We start from the raw sequence: 12,596 nt of genomic DNA, 5'->3' as shown, positions 1-12,596 counted from the left end.
ATACATCTCAGAAAGGGATCTTTGTTTGGAAGTAGGTTTAAGAAGTATTTTTTTTAAAATGGTTCACCACTTGTAGTCTTCTTAGTAATAACTAAAGTGGTTTGCCTCTTGTACATGAGACTTCCAGATCCAATGTAACAAGCATAATTTCAGCAATCTGTGTTATATTTTTCCATGAATTGCTTCTTTTTTTTTTCTGGGAAAAAATAAAAATAATAATAAAAAAAGATAGTAAGACCTTTTACTGTAGCAACTTAACAGTTAAATTCCCAAAGCAATTATCTTTGAAGACAATTTGTCCAGCGTTCACAGATGTCTTTACAGTCTCAAAATCAAAATCAGGGCAGAGAGTACACCAGGAACTGAAGAGGATGGGGCCAGGCTGCTGAAAGCAGGTAGGAATCATGCCAGTGAAAGCAAATGGTGGAGAAAACTCATCAAGAGAAGTATCTTGATCACAATGAGTTGGTGTTGACAAAAAGCACACCAAAAAAAAGGATGCAACTACAGGCCCTGCAGCTCCTCGCAACAAAATGGCTGCCCGCATCCTCGCAACAAAATGGCTGCCAGCAACATGCTGTTGGAGTGAGGGTCTGGATAGCATAGGCAGGCTCAGGGATGCCACAACACAGCTGCTGGGCTGCCAGCAAGGAGCTGTGGCGAGGCAGTGGGTGCACCCAGAGGGACTGTGCCGGCAGAGGGTGGGTGTCAGCAGGACACCATGAAGTGCAAGGCCCTGTGCTGGGCACAAAATGGCGGTCACTGCATGGGAGTGAGGAGGAGGTTCAGGGCCATGGCAGCCCCTGAGCTTGGAGATGGCTCAGGTAGGGTGAAGCATGTCTTTTGTCTTGACAAGGTTTTTATGACTTATATATTTTTTTATTTTATTTTATTTTTATTTTTTTTAATGGCATCTTGGGTTGGAGAGCAGCTGTGCGATCTCGTGGTTCACATGCTGAGTCCCTGAAGTACTGTCTTTGGGGGTTTTATGGTACAATGGTGGTGGCATAGGGTGCTGTGACCTGATGGATGAAATAGCAGAAATAGGGCTTCCTTGATCGGTGAATGCTGGCATGTCATGGCAATGGAAGAAAAACTTTGATTTTGTAATGAACTAGATCTGTTGGAGTAGTTGTTCTTTCTGTTCTGACTGAATAATGAGAATAAATCAACATTACTTGTAGGGAATGGTACTTTCTGGGTGATTTTAGGAAACTTTTTGGAAAATCAAAGATCTAATCATTCTTACAGAATGTTTCAGATCACTCACGGAGTTTACTTTGAAAACTTTTTATTCACAAAGTATTGTTTTTTGCCTACCGGCATCTTTAGCCACTTTTACACATTTTATAGGTGCCCATTATTATCAACAAAATAAGACTGATGAATCTTTTCAAACAATTTTTATTTAGTCCATACAAAAATAAAAAATAAATACAAAAATAGCAATTTCAGATAACTTCTGCTGGAATACAATCACTTTTTAACGTTATTTATCATAATTAGATTGTGAGGATTATAACAAATGTTCTGGAATGTTCCCTCCCTTCCCTTCAAAGTATTGCCATTGCTGGTGTCTGTGCCGCTAACATGGGGGTGCAGTCAGTGTGCAATAGGATTCAGGTCACACTTGGCATAGTTATACATTTGTTTTGTGATCTTCTTCCATGTTTCTATAGAATCACAAGTAAATAATCAAATATATCATGAAGATATACTAATGGCAAGGTACTTGAACACAGGTTTGGAAAATTATTAATTCAAAGCTTACACTGGGTATTATTTTATCATAAAAGACTCAGGATGTTCAGGCTGCATCAAATGCCAATTCTTATGTTTCTAACATTGTATTTATAGTTCAGTTGTAAATATCGTGTAACAACTGTGCTGTATCAAAGTGCTTCTCCATTGTCCCAATTGAAACTAAACACGTTATGTAATGTTACAGATCTCTGATCTAAACATGGACTTCTATGTTTTTCAAGTAGGTTGAATTTATGATGGAAAACTCTAAACCATGGTTGTCCTCAAAAGGTTTCCTGCATCTGTAAACCTTCCTAACTTGCTTGCAGACAACAGTAGATGTTATATGACCTTCAAGTAGTAACTAAGCAAATTTTTTCTATTTGCAAAATTTTCCTGGAAGGTTTGTTTTTTTTTTTTTTGGTTTGTAACCAAGCAAACTTTAAAACACATTGCACATAGTGTGTAAGAGGTGAAATGTAGTATCAACACTGTAGCCCTAAGTAGATGGAATAAGTCTAGCTTGCAACATCTAAAACATTAAAAAGAAATCCTTTTGTAAGATATTAACTACTTCTTCATTCAAAATAATCAAGATGTATATGCTTGAAAGCAGCTTGTATATAGTGTTTGACACCATATTACTTTAATTAATTAGTTACAGTGGAAAACATCTGTGATAGTGGTTCAAGTTTACACAGCATAAGATGTAGCTCATGAGTCATATTTCACTTCTCTGACAGTTCATGAATCAAATACGACTGCAGAGCTTTGCAAGACTTTTAGTTTGAAGGCTGCAGAAGACTGAAGCAAGGCTAAGGTTGCTACTGTTATATTGTCTGTAACTTTGGAATTACAGTGTAAATCTGTGCAACTGAAAATTCAGTAGTATCGTGTCAGGCAGTAGCGAGTCTCTGGATCAAAGTTTTGGGTGTATATTTTTTTCCCCCTCTTCTGAAAGAAAACACCCAGACTCTGCTCAGGCCTTCTCACACCACCATCCAAAGGCCAGGTTGAAAGCTAGTAGGACCGTGGTGGGGACCTCATGTCTGTTACTGGGCCACAAGTCAGTACGGGTGAGAAGTGTTGCTCAAAAGATTGCCACACTGCCTGCGCTCATAGCCTGAGATCCTCTGAGCACTGCTGCAGAGGGGCTGCAGTATGGTGCTCATCCCTGCAGAAGTCCTCACTCTGTTTCAGGGGTACACAGAGCTACACGCTCTGTGTGGGCTGAGGTGTTCTTTCCTGGGCCTTGCAAACCAGCACTTTTCATGAATACAAAATTTACATACACCTATATTGTATCAGAGATATAGTGTGCTATGAAAGTAAACAAAGTAAGGTTTGGAGGAAGAGGTACTATCCTTGGTTAGAGAGGTTTGTGTAGTGTAAAAGGTGGAAAACTTTTCAGGCATATGGCTGTTTCTTCACACGCCCCCAAAAATACTCCTGTGTTTTCCAGCTGTTGTAGTTAGTTTTACAGAAGGTATTTACTTCTCCCTACCTAAAATCCTCATCTTGTTCAGATGAAGACACAACATTTGAAGCATATTATTAAAAGGTGAGTTCAGCGCACTGAAACTGACAGAGATGTGCATTTTAACAGGTAGAAATGTCTGGAGTAAAAGATCCTGGAAGATTAATTAATGATTTCTAGAAAGTGCACTAAATCCCCCAGTTAGTTTATTCTTTTGAAGGAGGACTCTTAGAGACTTCCCCTGGAATTATTGGCAGACTTAAAGTCATCTGAAAATAAGAGTGGCACAGTACAGGTAAACTTTGGCCAAATAAATCAGCTATCATGTTTTATTTCTTATTCATTGTGTTCATTCTAAAACATGTCACTAATATTTAAACAAAACCGTTTTTTCCTTACTTTAGCAAAGTCAAAATATCAGCAAGGAAGGAATGTTTCATGCCTGGAGGAAGACACATTGTGAAGGAGTATTGCTGTGAGCAGGTAAAATAATGTTTTAATAATTATGTTAAATTAAAATGAATAGTTAATATCATAGCTATCCAGCCAGGCTACAGTTGAGAGCAATGCGTGTTAGTACTGTGTGGAATTAAATATCAACAGGTAATGATCAACTTACATATTTTCTAACTGGAGTGCTCATAGAGATTTTGTTAATTGATGTAAATTTGTTTTAATTAAAGTTAAGGAAGGATATTTGGGAGGTAACAAACAGTATGTTAACATAAAAGCCTTTAGTCTCTTTTAGAACATAAGTTATTTTGCACTGTAGTTACACCCTGAGGATGCCTGTAGGTACCTAGATATACAATTCATTAAATCTATTCTTAGTGTAATTTCTTCAGTGCATTCTGTGTATACTCTGCCTCTTGCTGGTTTTCATTATTAAAGGAGTAGTATATAGCAGAGAGGGAGGTTTATGTTTGGCTGTTGTTCTTTCTTGCTTTTGTAGCTTTCGTAGCTTTCTCTTCCAATTTAATTATGACCCTAAAAAACTGTAAGAAGAACCACATCTGTATTTTAGAGTACAAATAGCATTTCTTATGTACAATGTATTCTAATGTGCAAGAAACATTCATGCAGCTTGAAAACTTCAACTTGAACTTTGAATAATTCATTTACCTAGTTTTCCTTAAACGTACATGTAAATAAACTGATGGTATCTCCAGTTTGTATCTCTCGTGATAGTATACTGCTGTTCACTCTAATGAAGTATACTATACTTTCACTCTGTTTAGCCTTTTGTGATGTGCAGGGTTCTGTATTTTTCAGCCAGTAAACTATCTATTCTAAATGTATTTTTTTTTTACCTGTCATAGAGACATTTTAGCCAAAAGTCATATAATTGATCTTAAGTGTACGAAACTAGGAGTTCCCTACCTATTGATTTGAAGGTTTAATAACAAATCTGGAAAAGATTTGCATACATTAAAAATTAGAAAATAAAGTGCTTTCAGAAATTACATGCAGTTTGTAACAATTTACTTAAAAGAGATAACAAAACTATCTGTAAATTGTTACAATTTTCATTGACTGAAGAGAGATTTTCACTGTCTCACAGGCCTGCTGAATATTGTTCTATTTCCTTTTGACTTCTAAATTGATTAGATTTAAGGAACATTTTAAAACTTAAAATATATGAGCAACAAAAGAGCAGAAGCTAAGGTCTGATCACATTGTACCATTATCTCTGATCTTCTAAGAAAATGTGACTTTACTCTTCTGTTGTGATACAGTACCTTAAGTTTTTATATCAGGGTCTACTCTTATACAAGTAGCAGAAGGTAGAATATCAACATCACATTAGTGTAGAGAGTTTCTTGGAAGTCTCCTCCCTACTCTGCAATAATAAACCAGAACAAAACATAGTCCGTATTTGTCAAGGACAAACAATGTCAAACTGATCTAATTTCCATTGTTAGTGTGGCTTGGTGTTTATGTGAACAGCAGTGAATGCAATTTAAAATTTAGTAAGGCTTCTGTGCTGTTCTGCTATGCAGCTGCCATAAACAATTCCAGGAAATATGACCTATATTAAATCAGAGTTGTAGAGCTGTAGAAACAGCTGAAGCAATCTACGAAGCAGTAGTCATGTTATCAAAGTGAGAGGGCATAGACTGGGATCTGACAGGAGTTTATTCTGGTGTTGCTTTCGCTCAGTATCATCATGAATGAGTTGGATGTCTCAAGATGGTGTTCTCTTATAAAGTGTGTGGCTAACACCAAGATTCAGAATCGTCTTGGTGAGTTGGGTTATTCAAAACCACCAGGGTGAATTTCAAGAGAGAAGCACCTTTCCACTTACTACTACTACTACTACTGAATTTTCTTTTGTTCTAGTGATGACTATACTGTATTCTGATGCTGAAATTAGATACCCCAAGATCTCATATAACTGCTCCGAAATGTTTACCTCAGAACTATTTTAATAGTGATTATCTTACTTCAGCAAAACCCTAAGTATGTTAGTTTGAAGTTTTAGTATGCACTAATACACCCATCAAGGCAGAACAAATTCTGCCATAAGGGCAAGAACCCACAGAAACACTTACGTTAAGCACTTCCTTTTCCCAAGCCATTAACTTTCTCCATATTTAATACTGTGAGAATTTGTTGTTCCTTTGTGCTTGTTGGAAAGCAGAGAGCACAGTGAGTCTAATAGGGTAGAGTGAGAATTCTATCATGGATGTGAAACCAAGAAACAACTTAATTTTTTAAACTCCTTTAACTTGTGTTTTGTGCAGATTCAGCTTAAAACAAACCACAATTTCCCTTGTGCCTTTCCAGCTTCATTTCCTTTTTTCTTTCTTGTTGTAGATAAACATCTTGATATTATTTTAATTTTGTCTTCTGGGCAGTGTTCTAATCATCATGGGACAGTAGGCTTCCTCTGGTTATTGGAACAAAGGGGATTGGAGCCAGAACATTCTTTAAAGCAAACCAGGCTGCTGAGCTTTTTGTTAATTTTGTCCAATAACTTGCTGTGTCATAGCACTCTGGATCATTTTTTATTCATAACATTGCAACATATACTCGGAACAAGACTGTGCTTTGCCACAGTAAAATTCCTTTCAGGAAACATCAACTGCAATGAAGCAGAGAAACCTAGAAGATGACACATTGGCAGTAGTTTGTTACCTGTGTTATGATGGCCTAGTGTTTGCTTTGTTCTGTAATTGGTGTATTAGAAAAGCAAAAATACGGACTATGTTGTTATTCCAGTAGAAACAGTACAAAAAAAAGATCCTCCCTCAGCCTTTTGTAGCTGTTGGAGCATAAAAAAGTAAGCAAGGTGCACATCTTCTGCTGGGAGTCTAGAAGAAACTTGGAAGTCTGGTACACAGGATTGGTTTCAGTCTTTGGAGCTGAACATAGCTCATGTAAACTAAAAGCATGAATGTTCCTTTTGGGACGCCCATTTTCATGTAGAAAATGAAGAACATGCAATAACATTTTAAATAACATTCACATTATTATTTATTATTATTGTTTTACAATACTTTTGCTGCTGATTATGCAGTGGAAAGTAATGTGACTGAACATTAATCAGCATCTTACACCAACCTTCAGCAGACACCAATAGTAATTTGCTGGTCAAAGTGAGACTGGCATATTTTTCCAGTACTAGAGCTGAAACCCTTATTTCCAGCTTAGAGCCCCCTCTGTTTACAAACGTAGCATCGAGTTACAAAATGATAACACAGAGAGTCTTTTAACAGAAGAAAATAATGTATCTGAGATAGAAAAGATGAATGATGATTCGTCTATATATTTAATATTCATTTTATGTTTTTATGTATATATAAGCACAGATTTGAACTAAAAAGCCATAAACTATAGAACTGAAAAACTAATATCCAGCTGTGAAAAGGAAATATTCCTCTCCCCTCCTTTCCCTGCCATTCATTAATCTTTTCAGAAGGTAGTGTCTACAGACTAGGATAACCACAAGTGAGGCTTTGATCTGTCCCTAGAGAAGACCAAGACCTCACAGCTTTTGCCCTGATGATAGTCAGCAGTCAACCTATTTATTCAAAGTGCATGTCAGTCAGCCAGGGCTATCTCAGTCTCCCTGTCTTCAGTCAGGTTTTAATCAAGAAAATGCTGTACATGTTTGAGCTGTTCAAAATGTGTTTGCCAGCGCTATTGGACAAGCAGGTGTGTAGTGGAACACCCACAGCTAGCAGTTCGTCTGTGAGGGAATTGAGAGCATCACGCAATACTCCACAGAGCTCTAAGACACCGTTATTTTAAAATCAAACCATATGCTCTTGAGGAGACCTTCCTCTTTCTCTGTTTCTGAACAAAGCTCTCATTCAGCTGTTTTGGCAACTTCAAAGTTAAAGCCAAATACAGCAAATACAGCTGCCACCTCTACCCTTTCTGCAAGGAAGATGTCATTGCATATGAACAATATAGGAGCAAAACAAACCTCTTCAGACAAAGCTCAATAGTGAGTAAGCTTTTGTCTTGTCAAAAAGGTAGGGTCTCTCACTTGCCATGCCAAAGCAGAAATACACTAGTATGAAAAATAGTAATTTCTTGAATTACTTACTTGTTATAAGTGAGTCTCACTCAGCACTGCTATTTTAGTTTAGTTTATAAGTTAAGTGGATACGTGTTTTCTTACTGTTTAGAAGTGATGGGAAATAGCTCATGGGAGTTGAGTACAGCTGTGTTATTTAAAAAAAAAGGATTTCATCTGTTTTACATGCCAGGATCTTGAGACATTTTGTAAGACCACTTTATAAGCAAGCCAGTACTTAAGTACTTAACTTTCTTCCAAAGGGCTTTTCCTTACTACAATTATAGCTTTTTTTATTTTTCTTTTCTTTTTTTTTTTTCCAAATCTTTGTAAAGCAATAATAAAACATAGCATACAGGCCGTATGTTAATTGTGTTAATTACAGTTTTATTACTTAGCATAATTATGTTAAAACAGTGGAAACATAGGGGAATGAGTTAGATGCAGTCTCTGGCTCACATTCCAACTTTCTGAAACTGGTGTGGGCTCAAAGTTTTTCAGACTCCAGAGGAATTACTCGCATTTGCCTTGGAATAAATAGATTAACCTGCAAAATAGCTTACTGATAGCTCTGCTTCTCTGAGACCAAATAATGGATGGTCTTGTAAATTAAATACATATATGATTACATCTGTCTCGGACTCTGGAACATGCTTCTGTGGACTCATGGATTTTGGAGGACTGTGATGACTATTTCAAGAAAACCTCTTCAAACTGGGAAAATAACATGCTTAAATTCATCTTTTCGTCTATAAAAAGCTTGTTTCCATTAAGTACCTATTTAGACTATATTAATTTCTCTTTGTACAGAAGCTTCCCAAACACATGAATCTTGCTGTTTCTGTCACTTTAAAATTCAGATGTTGCTTATGCAGGTCTTCAGTGGGATGCCTTAAATTGCTCTTACATATATATATGCATACATATGTATATATATATATATATATGTAACTACTACATATTTTACCACATGTTAAGAGATTTTTTTTGATTATTTCAAATTAAAACCTTAAGGAAAAAAGCATGAGATAGGTATTATTTGGGATTCTAATATAAACAGCTCTTTATTTATTTATTTATTAAGCCTTTATAAAGCAAAATAGATTAATTACTTGCAAATAGAAATGCGTGTGGTATGTTAGCATTAATGAGCTAGAAGACCAGTTTGAGTCAGGTCATGAAATCATTTGTTTCCTGTCTTGCAACGGTGCCTGGATGTTCTACAAAATGCTGGGAATTCTGTGCCTAAATTTACACTGCCAGTTCTTTGGAAACAAAGTATTATTTAATTTAGGCCTCCTAGGGGAAGAAAATAGGTAGGCATTTTGAGTGTTGCAAAATTAACTTAAAATTTCCCAAGAAAGAGTGTGTAAATTGCTATTTTCTGAGTGTACAAGGCCATTAAAAGGAAAAGCGACTGCAAGCTTTCCTCTTGTTCAGCCTTGATGAAAAATCTTCATTCAAGAGTTGGAATGGAACAGTATCTTTACTTAAGTCCAGAGAAAATTTTGTAAAAATGTGTTTGAATATCTATGCCACCATTATAGATGTCTAGTAGGTACACAAGCGAATATGGTGTAAAGGTAAGCTTGGCTTTAGATGAAAACTCTGTTCCTATGGAAAGAGTACAGTCCACATGTTCTATATAGTGTTCTATACAGAGTAGCTCATCCGGATAATGGTTTAGGATGAGCTTTATTTTAACATAGGAGATAGAGTTGTACAACGTCTGAACTTTAGCTGTATTTAGGTAATGTAAATCTCCTTTTATATGTAGCAGGTGAGGTTGAACTTCTTCACTGGAGAACAAGCTTTAGGAGCAGAAAGAACATAGATAAATTCAGAGTGGTGAGTGTGACAGTTCAAAGCCACTGTCAAGTGTACTTACAGATGAAATGGTTTTGTCAAAAATTGTGAATATAGATTCTGCTGCTCCCGCTTGCAATATGTTCAGCAGTGCTCTTACTATTTTCAAGAGTTCATCTCACATTCGATTAATGGAAGAAAGAATATTTTCCTGTTTATTCTAATTAGGATATTTATTCATCAGGTGAGAATCAAGGTAACAGCAAGATACAGTACTTATGAAAGGATAAGGCCCAAACATTTTATTACTGTAGAACCAAAACCTCATTTCTTGCAAGGAACTTCATATAAAAAAACAATACTGCTAGTAAATGAGCTTTTACAAAGGCCAGAAGTAAACCCCAAATCATAGCAGTCCTCTCCAGTCTATATTATTCTGTAGGCCATTCTTGTCTTGGCCCATGCTTAAAGCAGGGTCAGCTACAGAGGTAAATTAGGTTGCTTGGTGTTTCATCTTGCTCAGTTTTGACTGTCTCCAAGAATGGAAATTTCATAGCCTTTCTGAGTAACCTGTTCAATAGGAGCTGCTGGCCTCCTGTTTACACCATTGAAACTTACTTTCAGCAGTGTGGAAGACAGGCTTATCTTTTTCTCTCCGGGAATTTCCTTCCAGTTTTATCTACAGAAGATAATACAAAAAATTCTTACACTCCAGTCAGGATGCAGTGAATACATTGCTTGTATTTCCAGCCTGTCCTGACTGAAAAAAATGCATTTAGCCAGGGAGATAGATTTGGAAGCGGCAGCATTAAGAGAGGCTATGGTACCATTAGCCAAAGAGATATGCAAAATGCCAAAAACATGTCTTCTGCTGAGACAGCTGGTGACTTAAAAGTAGTTGCCATTCTTTCCATCAATGCAGAAATACACGTGAATGCTCAGTCTTACGAAATTGTCTCTCTGCCTGATAATGCTTCAGATTCTATGAGAAATCCAAAAAGAAAGGCCTAGTGCATCTCCTTGTCTAAGTAGGTTTTCAAAGACTTGTAGACCATGCCAAAAGATAGTTTAATAGTCTGTTAAAAGGGCCATTTCCTTTAACAATGTAAGAGATAGGTAAATGCTTTTAACGTGTTATTGGAAACTGGAATGCTTTCCTTTCTGAAGCAGGTTGGGTTGTCCCTTGCAGATGCAGAGAAAAGGTGGGTACAGCAGTTACACAGGCTCCAGGCTCTTGCATTTGTTTCAATGCTCTTAACAGGTGCCCTTTGAGAGAAGGAGATGGACACCTTGCACATGCAGCTGGTGGCAGAAGAGTCAATAGCCTTGTGCTCAGTACTCCCCCTTACCAACTCCATACTTCTTTTGAAAGCCACACTGACTTTCTTCGCTTATTACTGTTGGCAGTAACTATCATCAGCCCTGTTCTGTGGTAGGGTGTATCTTACTAGTCTGCGCAGGTTTCTTTTAACAGTCTTCCACGATTTGTGTAGGTTTTGCCTTTTTGTAAGTTAAGCACAAGTTGTAGTGAAATTCTGGCTTTATTGTTCCTGATGGGATGCCATCTCCCTCCTCTGAGGAAAGCTCTTCAACACTGTTTTGAAGAGAGTGTGTGTAGTACACAGGAACAAGATTACGGCTGCTGGTCCTCTTCACCTACATTATGAAACAAATCTAAAAATACTGGTCTCTACTTTGTAGCCTTTGGGGCAAATGGTAACCAAGTGCATGGAAGTACCCTATCTCCCTTTGCACTTTTTGATATATTGACACTGCAGTATTATCTGCGATAATCGTACAATGCCACAAAAGTATTTTGTCAGAAAGGCCTAGTTACAAAAATACACATGGAGTTTAGATTACATTTTATGCATCACCAAGAACCAAAAGTGGATGCTTTGACTGACGATGAACCCCAGAAACCTGAGATTTAGTGAAGAAAGCTCTAGTGTGTGGAACTATGTCTCAAGTCATTTCTCCAAACCATCCTTCATATAGTCAGTATGTGCCTGTACTTGAACATAATGTATCTGTATCTTGTACTAGCAAACCGATGACAGAGTAACAGATATGAGGGGTGAAAAATAAAATGCTAACCTCCAGAACACACAAAAAAAGCCCTATTTCTTGTGCTCCCACTTGAAAAGCAACACTTAAGAATAAACCATGAACAGTTAGTTATAAAGTAGACTGCGACTGTATCAGCATCTACCTGGAGTTCTACATTCCTGGCATAGATTATCAGCAAAATATGGAATTTACAGGGCAGGCTCCTATGCCAACAAAATCATTGGCAAATGAATTTGAACAAATTATTATCTTCATGTATCCTCTCTGGAAGAAGCCAGAAAAAAGAGCTGGGTAACAATTGTTTTAAGAAATTGAATTCAGACAGAGAACAGTTTTGCCTGTGATCACAGTTGATGAGGGCTCTAACTTAAAAAAAAATACAACAATACAGGAAGAAAATAAAGCTAGAATTAGATTTTAATACTGACTTTTTGCACAGAAGCAGCCAAAATGTAGTGGTAGAAATGAGTAGTATAGAGAAGCTGACTAGCCTGACGTGCTAACACTATTTTGCTGTCTTCCAAGCATTTATTTCTACCTGCCCCTAAAGAGCTTTACATTTTGTCTCACAAATTTAAATTGAACAGTCTGTAGCATTATAGGGGCTGCACTCAAAAATCAGTGTTTATGAGGAAACAGCTGAAATGATAAAGTGTATCATAGAAAGGAAGGGCCAAGTTTTTTATTTAAATAATTTTATTTACTACAACTTTAAACTAAGTTTTAGTTAAATATTTGGATGAGCAAAATTAAACTGTGAAAGTCTAAGCAGGAACTTTCTTTCTAAGGGAGATTACCAACCATCTCTCCGTAACCTCGTAATAACAGATATACTGACATTAATGATGTGATCCATAGTTTTACAGGTTAGATGTGAAAATACAGAACTCCATCTTATTTCACCAATCACTTTTCTCCCATTTGTCTAACCTCACTTTTCTTATCAAGATCTATCGATAGGTAAGCTAACACTAA

The 12,596-nt window shown here is 36.8% G+C and overlaps 1 long non-coding RNA gene across 1 annotated transcript in view; it reads left to right on the top strand.

The window, feature by feature from the left end:
* The first annotated feature begins 1,528 nt into the window (after positions 1 to 1,528).
* Positions 1,529 to 12,596, top strand: part of LOC121065326 — a 30,029-nt gene continuing 18,961 nt past the window's right edge. The window contains exons 1-3 of the long non-coding RNA XR_005816992.1: positions 1,529 to 1,728; positions 3,625 to 3,703; positions 9,523 to 9,593. This is a non-coding gene — a long non-coding RNA (uncharacterized LOC121065326). The remainder of the gene's footprint in view (positions 1,729 to 3,624; positions 3,704 to 9,522; positions 9,594 to 12,596) is intronic.

Source organism: Cygnus olor, chromosome 2 (genome assembly GCF_009769625.2).
Source record: "Cygnus olor isolate bCygOlo1 chromosome 2, bCygOlo1.pri.v2, whole genome shotgun sequence".
Taxonomy (NCBI): domain Eukaryota; kingdom Metazoa; phylum Chordata; class Aves; order Anseriformes; family Anatidae; genus Cygnus; species Cygnus olor.
This window is presented reverse-complemented; position numbering and strand designations above follow the sequence as displayed.